This window comes from Emydura macquarii, unplaced genomic scaffold (assembly GCF_026122565.2).
Source record: "Emydura macquarii macquarii isolate MOO-44397 ecotype Brisbane River unplaced genomic scaffold, CSIRO-AGI_Emac_v2 contig_1253, whole genome shotgun sequence".
Lineage (NCBI taxonomy): Eukaryota > Metazoa > Chordata > Testudines > Chelidae > Emydura > Emydura macquarii.
In genome coordinates, this window is record NW_027131390.1 from 90,374,576 (window position 1) to 90,390,000 (window position 15,425).

At 41.8% G+C, this 15,425-nt stretch overlaps 1 protein-coding gene across 5 annotated transcripts in view; it reads left to right on the forward strand.

Moving 5' to 3' along the window:
- Positions 1-15,425, forward strand: part of GTDC1 (glycosyltransferase like domain containing 1) — a 195,156-nt gene that overhangs the window by 127,466 nt on the left and 52,265 nt on the right. The window lies entirely within an intron of this gene.

Consider the following 15,425-nt stretch of genomic DNA (forward strand, 5'->3'; position numbering starts at 1 on the left):
GTTCTGAATCCTCATACAGGAAGTCCACAGGATGGATTCCTGCACTGAGTTTGAGGATAGTGAGAGTCCAAGCCTCATCGAGGTGATCGAGGATGACAAGGAGAGGGTCTTCTCAGGTCCTGGGCCTCACTCCCATAACCCACTGAGTGTCCAGCGGGCATCCTTAAGATACAGCAATGTGTTCTCTGTGGCCTGTAGATACTGATGGAGGGGTTTGCGAACCTCAGCACTCAGAGGCAAGGGTGGTGGCCCAGGTCGCTTCTCCCTTGCCCAACCCCTTCCCAAGGGATATGGGCTGACCTGGTAAAAAAACTCGCATTATTGGCACCTAGGTAGGGCAACCTGCCTGACGTGTGGGCCCCTCTCAGAGGAGAGGGTGACACTTGCACGTTTCGGATGAGACTGATGTCCCACAAAGAGATTAGGGAGCCTCCACCCCCCCCCTTCACCAGGTGGCACCATTCCTAACAAAACACAGGCAGGAGACACAGCAGCTAATGCCTCTACAGCTTATTTGGGATCCGATTGCTCACTCGGGAATCATCTATTTATAAGGGTTAAGAAAAAGGTGGGAAAAGGGAATTTGTGTATTTATTTACCTTGCTAGAGCAGACAGAAGAGGTGGCAAATAGCATAATAAAAAAAAGATGAGGTCAAACCCTGCCGACCTAAGGTGACTCAAACTCTTGAACTGGTCAGCAGCCTTTCGCATTTATGTGAGTGTAATTTGCATGGGGAGCTCCGAGAGGTATATTTCACTCCTCAAGTATGAGAACTTCATAGCGAGGGCTTGTGCTACATATGGGTAAGGTGTGACAGAGAATTTAGAACGGAGGGCAGCAGAGGAGCCTGATTTACCTTGGAGTAAAACAGACCAGGAACTTATGACTCCTTATTGCCTCGCCCAGCTGGCATTCATAGACACCAGTTGCCAGTGACAAAACCTCCTTTTCAAAATACAAATATAAAAGCCAGTGTGTACTTTGCATTAATGATGGCAAATGTTTTTGTACCCAAAGCAGATAAAAACACTGCTGTAGGGTTTGCAGGGGGCGTCAGCATAATGGACTCTCCTGTTATGTGGGTCATGGGCAATTCCAAGAGGGCTGTAGGAAAGGGGGTCTGCAAGGACCCAGTGCTTCAGGAGATGCTACAGGGAGAGGCTCCTTCTCCAGTTAAGATAAGGGTTGTGGAATTTGTTATTGGACAACCCCAGCAAAAAAGACATAGCTTATTTATGGAACGGAATTTCAGCCAGTTTTCAAATCCCATACAAGGGCGTGCGGTGCCACTCTTGAGCAGAGAACTTGAAGTCTGCTAAAGACTTCAAGCATATAGAAAGGGCAAAGATCACCTTGGAGGGAGAGTGGCAGGTCCCTTTCTGTATATTCCAGTGTCAGAATTGCACATCTTACCTGGGTGTGATATCCAAAAAAAGGCAAAGGGGGAATATAGGTTTATCTATCACCTGTTCTACCCCCACGGTTCATTGGTAAAATGATTATATTGACCCTCAGCTATATTCAGTGAGATACTTGTCATCTGATGCTGTGTTAGCCGTAGTTAGGGGAGTGTCGTTCTGGGGCAATGTTGGCAAAATGCAACATCATGCCTGCATTCCAATTGCTTTCAGTGCATCCCAGGGACTTTAACTTGCTTAGATTTCAATTTGAAGTCCACTACTATGTTGATAAAGCCATGCCGAGGGAGTGCTCGGTGTCCTGTGCCACTTCTGAAAGATGCAGCTCCCTGCTGGAGTGGGCGATAGTGCACCATGTGATACTGGACAGTCTCATACACATTCTTGATGTCTTTTTATGTGCAGGAAGATTAGGGACAACTGTGAGTATATGTTTCAGGTGTTCCAGAACCTAGCCAAGCACCTCAGGGTATCACTTGCCACAGGAAAACAAACAAAAAAAAAAAAACCAGAAGGCCCTGCCCAAAATTTAACATACCTGGGCATTGAATTGGACTCAGTTTGGGGTTCCTAGGTTTCCTACAGAGAAGTTGGAATTGGTCTGGGCATTGATATGAGCTCTCAAAGGGGCAAAGAAAATTACTCTGAGGGAACTATAGGCAGTCAATAGGCACCTAAAATTTGCATGCCAAGTAGTGGCTCCAAGTCAGGCATTTTGTGCTCGTCTGGCATCTGCCACCTCTGGATTGTGAAAACCCAACCACTTTATCAGAGTGACAACAGAAATGAAGGAAGACTTAGAATTCTGGGAAAGATTCCCAGATTTGTTAAATGTGGGTTTCGACATGACTGCTCAAGACTGAGCTGCAGGTACAATCTGCTGCCTCGGGAACTATAGGTTTTTGGGTTTGCTTTAAGGTGAGTGTTGTGCAGAGGTGGCCAGAAAGCAGAGTGGCTCAGGGTATTACAGGGGACATCATCTTCCTTGAGTTTTTCCTATGCTGGGGGCAGTTACTAGTTGGAGAGAGAACTTTCAGAACAAGAAAGTCCATTTCTGATGTGGCAACCAGTCCATGATCCTTAGTGTAAATAGACAGTTGACTAAGACTGCTCAGTTAACGAGGCTGGTGTGGGCCTTCATTTTCAACTGGCTGTGGCTTAACGTCCTTTTTCATGCAGTATATGTCCCAGGAGTGGATAATGGCGTTGCCAACGCTTTCCCAATTTCAGGACGACAGATTCTGGGAACTTGCCCTGCTGGCGAGCAACGCTCCAACAACTTTAGAACCTTGGCTTATGACAGCAGTGGGACTAGTCAAGGACAAAGGGCCTGTAAGGCCAGTCATTCAGAGTTCACTGAATTTAGGGCACAGGAGTGGCTTCATGGGGGTGGCCCATACCCACACACAAGCTGGCACAATAGGTGGTGCCTTTTACCCACTGCAGGTGGGCTCCCTTCACTATCTCTGGCTGCCTAGAAGGCCTGTCCCCTTGGAGTAGATAGACAGGTTTCCCAGACCCATGTGGGCATTGCATAGTAAGGAAATTTGGAAAAGGTGGTCTAGGAGGGATGGGGTGCTGGAGAGATGACAGGTTATCCGTAATGCTGGAAACCCAGTCGGAATTATCAATGGCTCTGCCTGGGGCTACATCTGCGAGAGGGAGGCCATTTTACTTAAGGCAGCATTTGTTGTTGCTGCTTTTGGCACTTTGAGAGTGAGTAAGCTGGTGCCTGTTCAGCTGCGGACAGGTCCAGTGTGTATTAAATGTAACAGATGTGCAGCTACCTTCAGGAGTGGTGTTCCTGCACTTCAGATACTCAGAGAACAGACCATAAAAACAGCCATACTGGGTCAGATCAATGGTCCATCTAGCCCAATATCCTGTCTTCAGACCAGAAGGGAAGGGGAGCTTATGTGGTGTTGAAGGAATGTGCAGATGAGCACTTGTGCCCTGTAAAGGCGATAAGAGCCTCACTAAAAATTTGAGACCTGCAGCCAGGCCTGCTGTTCACAGACGGTGATGGCATTGTCCATTTTCCAGTGCTGTTATGAGAATAAAATGAACGGTTCCCAATGGTAAAAGTTGTGGGATTTTGGTGATGGGCCTTGGGCTTATGTGATAGAGTGAGACCTTGTGGCCTTCATGGGCTGAGGTCAGACACATAGTCCCCATGGGCCGAGGTCTCCAGCCTGCTGCACCTTCTGTCTCCCACATGGGAGGGAGGATGCTGGGACTCAAAGAGAGCTGAGTTCTGGGGGGTAGGCTGAGGAGAGCCTACCCCACGTTATGGGTTATATGGAAAGGAGCCCTTTAACCCTGGCACCAGATATCGGTTATTTGGTAAAGGATCCTGTAACCCCCACAGTGGAACCAATTCAATGCCTTATATAGGAGAGTATATGGGCGGGTAGCACCCCTCCCCTGTGTTAAAGTTTAATAAAAGTTGTGGCCTGCTGATTAATTCCATGCATGTGTCTGTCCTCATTTTGCTGCTGTGTCCACATCAATGAGTCATACACAAAGAATAAACATTTTCTGTGATTTTAAACTTTAAGAAACATAGCAAAAATGCTAATACTTGTAAGTACTTTTGCATAGTCTGATTTGAAAGATTTACATGAGGAAAAAGGAAAATCCAGCCATCATAGAAGTAAAATGCTCTGCTTTTTTGTTGTTTTATTTTTGGGCATATAGGATGTTTTGGTGGAAACTATCTGTTGGTTAGTGACTTCTCAGATTTCTTTGCTGGTAATGAAGGGTAATGCCCGGTGGCTGAGGTGGGCTGTCGACAGTCTCGAGCAGTAGCTAAGTGCACAACTGATTGGGAGCTGTGTGGTCAATTGGTATCAGAGACGTTCCCGGGGAATGGTCAGAGTCCTCACAGGCGTCAGCAGTCGGAAGATCCAATCCAAGGGGCCAGGTCAGCAAGTTACAGAGGCGAATTTGAGTGAGGTGGTAAGCCAAGGTCAGGTGAGGCTGCAGGGCAGCACGGCAAGGTGGTCTAGGCAGCAACCAGCAGACAAAGGTCTGTTGCTAAGACAGCTGCTTCTTCCTCTTCCTGTTGGGGTCTTTATATTGTTCAGATTCCCAAAGAGAGTGCAGTCTGTCCAGCCAATCAAGAGCCTGAGGCATGGCTGCTTTAGCACTAAAGCTGTTGGTCAAGGGGCAGTGGTTCAGTATGCCACGGGGGTACAACAGCTAAGGATGTTGTCTAGGGACCCGGTAGTCATGGGTTCAATACAGGGGTGCTGGCATGAAGTTTTCGCAACCAGTGCCCATAATCTTCCAGAAGCACTTATTTTTGAAGGTGTCTGGTTTTCTTTCTAATGTTTTATTAGATTTCCAGCTCTCCCCGCTGTATGTTAGCATCAAGAATATGTTTAAATTGAAAATTCTCAGTTTTGTTGTGGGACTGTGTTTTTTATTTCTACACGTTATTAAGTTCAGTAAATGCTGTGGATGTCTTTCCTGTCCATGATGTCACTTCCTTCTTAAGGTCTCCTTCGGCCAGTATGGAGCTGCTAGTAGGTAAACTCTTCAACTTCCTTGATATTTTTGCCTTCTAACATTATATCACTGCTTCACATCTAGATTCCAAGAATGTTTATTTTAGCATATCTAATTTTGAGTCTTGCTTGACCTGCTATTTTTACCAGTGTATCTTTCTTTGTAACTTTTCAGGGGTATCATTCAGTAATGCAATATCATCAGCAAAATCTAGGTCTTCTAGAAGTTTGCCATCTACACTTGCTATACCAATGCTTGTGCTGCCAATACACTTCTTCCTTATCTAGTCTATGGCAATGCCAACCAACAGTAGATATAAAATGCAGCCCTGTCTCACGTACAGTGGATATAAAATTTCACACCAGTGTTTACATTGAACTACTTTGTTGTCTGGCTGTTCCTCCTGACAGACCACTTCACATCTCTGTACATGGCCTTGGTGATGTTGACGACTTTTTCTGGGATTTTGTAGAATTGAAGAATATTCCACAATGTAAGTCTATGTAGGCTGTCAAATGCTTTTTGAAAATCAATGAAATTGATGAAGAGGGGGCTTTGCAGTTCTATACATTCTTCTATGATGGTCCTTAGTTTGAATTTCTGATCTACACAGGATCTATTGAGCCTGAATCCAGCCTGTTCTTTTCTAAGCTTTGCATCCACTGGCTCTTTCATCCTTTGTAGCATGACACTGCAGAAGGCTTTCCCAAGAATAGAGTGTAGTACAGGCCTGTGGATGGGGGGCAAGGGGGACAATTGCTCAGGGGCCTGATGATTTAAAAGGGCCCAGATGGATGGGAGGATAGATACGTATCCTCCTCTCCTCCATACCCCTGCTTTCCCTGAGGCCCCCACCACTCATACTATCTGCCCTCCCTTGAGACAAGCTTATTTATTATGCGCCATACAGGTTCCCAAGCAGACTGAGGAAGTGGTATCTGCTACTCAGGTTCCCAGGTTCATCAGTAATCTCTCTGGGGAGTCTAAGAGACCCGATAAGCTGAGTAGCAGATATGGCCTCCTCAGCCGCCCAGGAACCTGCATGGCACATAATAAATAAGTAAAAACTTCTAGCGGAAGTCCACTCGGACCTCAGCCGTCCCTTTCTAGGAGGGCCATTGACTGTTCTGCCCCTGGGGCTTGGAATTGCTGTTGGTTGGACCTGGAGTAGTATAATTCCTTTCCAGTTGCTACAGTCAGTAAGATCACCCTTTTTGGGTATTCTGACAATGATTCAATATTTCCACTGGTCAGAAAGGGTCTCCTTTTCCCAAACATAATTGAACAGCTCTGTCAGTTTCAGTAAGATGGTGGTATCAAATACTTTGGGAATTTCTGCTATCATTTGATCATCTCCCACTGCTTTGTAGATTGCAACCTATATTTCTGATATCTCTATCAGCCTGATGTTAATGTGAAATTGATCAGGTTCACATGTTTCATCAAAAACTGGTGCTGAGGTGGGGCTGGGTCTATTGAGGATGTCTTTGAAATGCTCTTTCCATCTGTTTTTCTGTACTACCTCAGTTGTAAGCATTTTTCTATCTTTTCTTTTTTTTTGGCCCATGTCCTATTTGAAAATTTCCACACAAGGCTTTTGACACTTAGTGAACAGCTCTGTGGTTTCCTATCATAGCAGCAACTTCAGCTTCAGATGCTGGGTCTCCAGCGTATCCCCATTTATCTTTCCTTGCATTGCTTTTTGCTGTTTTGTCGTCTTTCTTATACACCTTCTTTGCTTTTTCCAGTAGTTCACTGGTCTTAGCATTCAGGAGTTTTCCTTTCAATACATTTCTTTCCTCAATAAGACACCACATCTCTTTGTTTATCCAATTCTTGCTCTGTCTATGTTGATATCCGGTTGTCACTGCTTCAGCTTGAATTACATTGTGTCTGAGCACTGCCCATTTTTCTTGCCCAAGTCAAACCTCCTCTGCGTTGGGCAGTGCCTCAGATCTGCTCCTTAGTTCAGGTTGGAATTTCTTGCAGTATTCTTTCATTTTCAGTTTTTACTGTTGATTTTCTTTACCACTTTATGTTTAAAGTTGATCTTTCTCAATTTTAATTTCAGTTTAGCAATGCGAAGATTGCGGTCGCTGCTAGCGTCTGTGCTCAATATGGCCTTACATCTTGGACAGATTACCTGAATTTTGAGCTAATGCAGATGTGGTCAATCTGATTTTTCATTTTGCCATCTGGCAAATTCTGTGTTTCTTTTTGTATGTCTTGAGGGAACGATACTTGAGGATAGTTGCAAGAACTAGGTTGGACACCAACCACAATTCAATGAGTCTCTTGCCATTTTGGATGATGATTCCCAACCCATGCTTCCCCAATGCTCTTTCTATTCCTTGGTTATCATGTCCTACTTTAGCATTAAAGTGGCCCGTCGCAAGGATCAGAAGGAAGTGCTAGATATATTTGGGGCGTATACTCCAGATGCCACTACACAAACTCCCACATGAAACTGTTAGTGAAAACTAACTGGTGTGAGCAAACGAGGATGCCTGAAAGAGATCTTAAGAAGAAACCTGAGCAGAGAGGGAAGAATAATTGATCTATACATCTTAGAGCAAATAGAAGAAGCAGCAAATGACAGAGAGGAATGGAAGAGACCAATTTCTGTCTTGAGTGCCAGCATTAGAGAGGGAAGAGTGTAATGTAAAATATAAGACATGAAGTATATAGTGGAAAGAAGTAAATACTTTAACTATAAATGATTCATGGGATTTTTATTAAGGATGGGGAAAATGATTGTAAATTGTCTTATATTTTTTATCTAAACACCTAACTAAGCTCTAACATTTTATGAAGGTCTTGTATCCTTCTGTCCTGTTTTTTTGTTTTTGTTTCAATCAATCTACGATCTGTTGTTCATCCAACAACCTCCCATCCATCTTTGCTATTTTACACTGTTTTACTCTACCCTGTCTTTGATGCTATCTCATGAAATTCAAAGAGGGATCTCAGCAAATTCAGTGATCTCTACTGGACAAAAAACTGACTTCAGTTGAAATTGTCTGGCACGTCACCAAGATCACTTGCATGCAGTGCACCCTTGACACAAAGAATCACAAAAGTAATCAAGATTTTGAAAAAAAAAAAGTCAGCTTGGGCTTAATAGAGACTTTTAGAACTGCTGAGATTCAATAATGGATAACTAGGTCTGCAGAGTGCAAAGCCATCCATGAGTTGTATCAGGGAAAGGGATGAGAAAAAGAGGATGGAGAAGGGATCATCTGGCCTTTTCATAAGCTTTGGTGTGATACTGGGCAAGTCAATTTATCTGCATCGTATTTTACACATCTCTAAAGTGAGGATAATAATATGTTACCTCCTAGAGTATTCAGGAGACTTAATTAATTAATGTTTGTAAAAATGCTTTGAAATCTTTGGCTGGACAGTGCTATAGAAATTCTGTACATTTTTTTTGTTTGTTGAGATTCAACTAATCCCATGCAGGCATCAACCAGAGCGCAGATTACATTTGGAGGGAGGCAGAAGGTACATCAGAATGTTGTAAATTTTAAAGAGAAGGATTTGTGTGGATTTTGAGGAGAGATTGAGAAAATTGGAGTGAAGAAGTTATATAAAAACACGTTAACATTTTCTATAGTAACTTCCATTGTTAACCCGCCACTATGTTTCTCCAGTTTCCATGATCAGATAGACTAAGTTTAATAGAGTTCCCTTTTTAATTTCAATTGATTTGTTTAAACATCATGCAAAGCTTTATCTGGTGATTAGGGAATACAATGTCCATTACATCATCCCTATCATTTTGACAACATAGTTTATACTGTACATGATTTACAGTGGGCTATGTGGTCTTCCAGGAGTTATAAATGTTATATCTAGGTACAACCTTTTAGACATAATGATAAGTAGTAAAGCTCAAATGTGCAAACTAGTCTGCAGCAAAATGTCTTTCAAACTAAGTCCATAAATGAATTATTTTACATGAGTATTATAGATTCCAGTTATGGCTATTCATAGTTTGTGCCTACATCCTTTATCATGTCTCCACTGTTGTTAGTAAAATATACAAAACTACTTTATGCCAAAACAATGGAAGTTAATGCAGATAATTTGTTCCAAAGCTAACCATCAAATAAATCTTTTTTTCCCCCAAAAACTTTTAAGTGAAATGGTGTTCTAAACTTTTAAAAATTGTCAAAATGATGAATACTGTGTGTGTAATATGAGCAAATACCACAGAATTGATTGCACACACATGTCTTACATAAAGGATATTAAATAGTTTACTCCAAAGAGAAATTGGTGAAGTCTTATCTAATATAAGAAATTCTGTAATGACAGGTCGGATTTATGAGCACTGAAATATGGGAAAGAAAAAAATCTTCAGAGCTGGGTCAGTGTATGATTGGGGAGGAGAGAGAAAATATTAGGAAAGCAGGGGAGGATAACACACAGAATATCTAGCTAGTCCCACCTCTCAGACTTCAATGGACTATTTAGCCTGAAAATGCTTTAAAAAACACTTTAACCAAATTGTGACACAGCCACATTGCTAGATAAACGTCATTTGGAAAATCTTTTTTTTTTTAATTTCCGAACATGGTTTTTTTAGTAGTGTAAACGGGACCTAAAGTTGATTTGCATCACAAATTAATTGTGACTATAGTTTCAGACAGAATTAAGCCAGGGGTCCTTTGACTTTTGATTAATTCCTGGTAGTTATTGTTGCTATAGAACAAGTGAAAAGACTCAAAATGAGTGACATGAGAAAAAAAGAGCAAAGATGGTCTTGCTATAGAGGTATGATATTAAGAGCTGAGAGATCCAGGATTTATACAGGTTCTAATGGCAAGTCATTGAACCTGTCTGTCACTCAGTTTTACTATATATAAAATGGGGATAATAATACTTACATCATAGATATGCTGTGAAAATTAATTCATTATAATATTCTATTGAAGGCAATGTACAAATAATAAATAAAAGTATTTTTTAAAAGTGAATGATATGGATTTTTTGTCAGTTCATATTACTTCAATATTAATATTTCCATATTTCTGAAGTAAAGGAACATAAGTAAAGGGGATCTGAAATGAGACATGTATTAGAGCGATCACCAAAATTTTCAAACTTAATTACCTAAATTTTGGCACCTAAGTCCTTACTTAGACACGTAAATAAATAGCCTGACATTGAGAAATGCTGAGCAACCACAGCGCCCATTGATTTAATCTTTCTGTGTTTTGGAGAGTAGCTCAGAGACAGTGGGCATGGAAAATGGTCAAATTATGGAGTGGCAGAAATGACACTTATTTGGGGAGCACCATCGCTACTTCTTGGACCCTTTTATGACACCTCTAAAATAATGCCATTAAGAACTATATCAAGCAACTCTAAATCTATTCTATTCTACATACAGCAGGTTCTTATACTGTGCCTATCACAGTCATATCTGAGCGCCTTCCAGTAATGCATTCAGAAACATGACTCCATATCTGTGACGTGGTGTTTGTTCTCTCCTCTCCTCTCCCCAAAGGGAGAAATGTGTGCAGGAGAGTCTCTTATTTGGATAGAGGTTTGTTTTTTGTTGTTGTTTTGAACATATATGTGTTGTTAGATGTTTGTTAGAGAAGGCAAGGTCAAAGGAAACCGCCTTGCATTTGGAGCAGAAAGTGGTGACGTTCGTGTTGGTCCTTAGTTCTTGAAGGAGTTCATTCCACAGTCTCAGACAGCCTCCAGAGAAAGTTCTATCTACCACTTATTGTAGAGAGTTCAATTGTGCCAGACAAGCATAGTTATGGTCTTTGTCCCAGATCCTTAGATGGTCTTTTAGATATTCTGGACCCCGGTCATTGAGCAATTTAAATATTAGGACCAAGACCTTGAACTTGATTTTAAATTCAATGGTAAGCCAGTGTAGACAGTAGAAGATAGGTTAGATGTGCTCACGGTAGCCTGTGTTGCTGTGATGTGCTGCAGCATTCTGGTCTAGTTAGAGTTTCCTAAGTCCTGATGGCTTCATAGAATCATAGAATCATAGAATATTAGAGTTGGAAGGGACCTCAGGAGGTCATCTAGTCCAACCCCCTGCTCAAAGCAGGACTAACCTCAGCTATATCATCCCAACCAGGGCTTTGTCAAGCCTCACCTTAAAAACCTCTAAGGATGGAGATTCCACCACCTCCCTAGGTAACCCATTCCAGTGCTTCACCACCCTCCTAGTAAAAAACTTTTTCCTAGTCCAACTTAGACCTCCCGCCCTGCAACTTGAGACCGTTGCTCCTTGTTCGGTCATCTGCCACCACCGAGAACAGCCTAGCCCCATCCTCCCTGGAACCCCCTTTCAGGTAGTTAAAGGCCGCTATCAAATCCCCCCTCACTCTTCTCTTTTGCAGACTAAACAAGCCGAGTTCCCTCAGCCTCTCCTCATAAGTCTTGTGCTCCAGCCCCCTAATCATTTTGGTTGCCCTCCGCTGCACTCTCTCCAACTTGTCCACATCCTTTTTGTAGTGGGGGGCCCAAAACTGGACACAATATTCTAAATGCGGCCTCACCAATGCCGAATAGAGGGGAATAATCACTTCCCGTGACCTGCTGGCAATGCCCCTCCTAATGCAGCCCAATATGCCATTAGCCTTCTTGACAACCAGGGCACACTGCTGACTCATATCCAGCTTTTTATCCACCGTTACCCCCAGGTCCTTTTCTGCAGAGCTGCTGCCCAGCTCGTCGGTCCCCAGTCTATAGCTGTGCATGGGATTCTTCCTTCCTAAGTGGAGGACTCTGCACTTGTCCTTGTTGAATCTCATTAGATTTCTTTTGGCCCAATCCTCCAGTTTGTTTAGGTCACTGCTTTTGTTTGTTCATGCCCAAGTTTAATGCATTCCAACAACAGGTGATGAAGGCATGAATAACTGAGGCCAGGTCTTCATCCTTCAGGATGAAACAGAGTTTTTTAGCCAAGCAGATGATTGAAAGCATTTTTTTCAGATGCTGTTCAGCATCAGTGAGAATTCTGAGAGTACCTCTAGTCTACAGACTGAAAATTGACCAACTGTGGGTGTGTATCTCCTACCAAAGGAAGCGGCACTGTGGCTGCAAACTCTTCAAAATATTTTCTTCTGCCCACAAGCATCCACCTCTGTCTTGCTTGGGTTGAAATTCAGCCAGTTATACTTTATCCATGAGCTGATCTCATCTTGACACTGAGCCATCTTGGTGAGAGTGGTGTGGTCATCTGTGGTGAAGGATAGCTAGAGCTGTGTATTATCTGCTTATTACTGGCACTTGAGTTATGTCATCTGACCATTTCGCCTAGTGATTTCATGTAGATGTTAAAAGGGATCAGAGAGATGATCCTTGTGAAACTACACAGGTGAGGGGTCTAGTGGTGGAAGTGCAGTTTCCCATCACTACTCATTGGGAAGCACTCAAACCATTTTGGCGTATGTCTACATTTTAAGTTGGAGGTGTAATTTCCAACTTGAGGAGACATACCTGTGCTAGCTCTAATGGAGCTAACACACTAAAAATAGAAATGTAGCCACGGTGGCATGAGTGATGGGATGGGATGGATCACTTGCATATGTACTTAGCATCTTGGATGGGATCATACTTGGGCAGCTAGCTCCTGCTTCTCACACTGCCATGGCTACGCTTCTATTTTTATTGTGTTAGATTGATCAGAGCTAGCGCGGGTATGTCTCCTCCAGCTGAAAATTACACCTTCAGCACAGAGTGTCAATGCACACTTAGGGCATTACTCTGGACCCCTGCCACCTCTCTCAGGTGTGACAGCAGAATCTCATGGTCAGTAGCATGGAGCGCTGCAGAGAGGGCTAGGATGATGAGAAGATCCTCTGTCAGTGCCAATAAAGCAGTTTGAATTCTATATACTGGCCTGACTCCAGATTGTGCCAGGTCTAGAATGTTAGCTTGTGGTAGATGAGATCTATTATCATAATATTAGTGTGAAATTTAGGCACATAATTCCTTGATGAGCATCATTTGTTCAGAGACAGCGAATATAATTGTCAGCATGGTAGATTAGCCATTGGTAAGGTGTTACTTTTTTATATAGATATTTCTTCATAAAGTGCATTGGAAGTGCATGTGAATTTTGATCTACCAAAAGCATTTGGTAAGAGTCTACATTAAAGTTTACTGGTAATAGTTAGCAGTCCTGGTATGAGAATGAAATAGCTCTTTCTGAAAGTGGTAAATAAATGGGATTGGCTAAGGTTGGAAAGATGGAAAAAGTTTACCTCCAAGGTTGATTTGGAAACCTTTCTTGTTTATAATATGTGTAATTGATTTGGATGAGGATATTGAATGTGAGATATCAAAGTTTGCTGTTTATACATACAGGATAAATATAACAAATAATGGGGAACAATGTAACTAGATTCAAAATAATTTGGACCATTTAGGTGACTGGGTCAGTAAATGTAAAATAAGCTTAATGTTAGTCAATGTAAAATGATATGTTTGGAAGTAACAACCCAAAATAAAGAGTACAGATTAAACAGAATAGTTATGCAGCATACTGGCTAAGAAAAGAAATTTAGGGGTTATTGGAGACAAATCCTCAAAGCAATTAGTCAAGTACAGGACTGAAGTAAACATCTGACTGCAGTATGGGTTGAATTTTGGTATTCATTTTAGAGCCATTTATTTGCCTTTAAAGAGACTGCATTGCAGGATAACATGGATAAGTCCAGGGTTTAAGAAGTCCAGGGTTTTGTTTTGACAAAAGGCTAAGGAAGTAGTTTATTCTCAATTCAGAAATGAAGGTATCGGTGTGATTGAGTAGAAGTGTATGAAGCATTGTGGAAGGAGTTGGTAAAGTAGATCAAGTGTTCATTCTGGTAAAACAGTTCAATAACTAGGCTACACAATCTAAACATTTGGAAATTAAAGGAAACTGGGAATTTAGATTTATTTATCTTAAATAGCACTAGCCACATGAAATGTGTTGCCAAAGAAGGCAACAGACGCAAATAATGTTTAAATAACTGATCTTTAGATACAGATATATATTTATGAAAGAGAGAACTTTGCAGGACCCAGTGACAGAGCTATGCAGTCAGTTTGATAATGATCTTAAAAAAGACAAACTGATTGAATGAAGTGACCTTTTCCTCTCTCAGCATCCTGATGATGGCCCATAATTCACAACTGCTTAAAAAACAAATAGCAAAATAAAACAGCATAAAATGTCACTTTTCAAATAGTACTAAGAGAGCACTGGGTCCTGCATATAGCTCTATTAAAATGTATTCTATTGTTGAGAGGCTTTCAGCAGGCTACTAGCGGTGTAGTGTGAATGCATGACTGGAAGCCAGGAACTCCTGAATTGTAAGGCTGTCTCTGTGACATTGGGAAAGTCACTTAATCTCTCTACTTCAATTTTCTTAAGTGTAAATGAGAATGTGGTGATTATTCAGACCTGCTGCCTAGTAGGGAGAGTCAGGATAGACATCTCCAACTTGAAAGTGGATCTCATGGTGTCTCCTTTAGAGAGGAACTGTGTTTCCGAGCACCTTGTTTTATAGTGCAGCAGACAATCTGGCCTTTGTCTACTGCTGCTGCAGTTGCTAAACGGAGCCAACAGGGGTGTTGGCAGGTTGAGAGATATACACTGTCTACTAATATGCAGCATTCCAAATATAATTTCCTAACTCAGTAGGTGTCTTGTTGCTAGGCCCCACTCATTTTACAAATGTGGGAACAGATTCCTGTACCTTGTGTAGTGGTGAGAAGAACCTGTATCCTTATTTTAGATGTCACCCAGGTGAAATATGAAATACACTTCAGCCTACCTCATGTTACAGACCAAATGCACAACTAAATCCTAAGGTTTTTAAAAATTATTTGTTAATTACTTTGTGATAATGCATTTTTAACAGGGATCCATTTGGATTAGATGATGAGTAATGGGATAAGGAGACTTTCACTTCCATGCCACAGGTTCAGATTTGGCCCAGGTTGTTACTGAATGAAAGCTGACATAGGGCAGCTGTTCATTGACCAATAAGAAATGATTCGCTGGTCTCAGTCTAGTCTCTAAGAGACTGGTGTTCACATGATAGTAAAACCACCGCAGCGTTTGGCACTTATTAGCAATCTTATCGGTAGTCTCTGCAAAAAGACCGAAAAAATGTAAAGGCTATGGAAACAGAACTGCCTGCTTACCTCTTTGAGCTTTGCGTCTATTTCAGATGGGAAGAAATGGTCAGCCAGTGGTGTGGGATCCTGTCGTCAATGTCTGCGCTATAGCTGTCCTGTGGTTCTATAGAGGCTATCAGGTTCTAGGCCTGTGCATCTGCCACCTTTCACAAGCACTACATTTGCTAAAATATGAAGAAATGTCACACTTACTGAATCCCTGTGGAGTTCTTCCCAGGATCAAAAATGCTGACCATCTTCTCTTTTAATTTACAATGAACTAAAAAGTGACAACTGAAATTATTTGTATCCAGTGTAAAAACAATAGAGGAATTTTCTTTTTCTATAA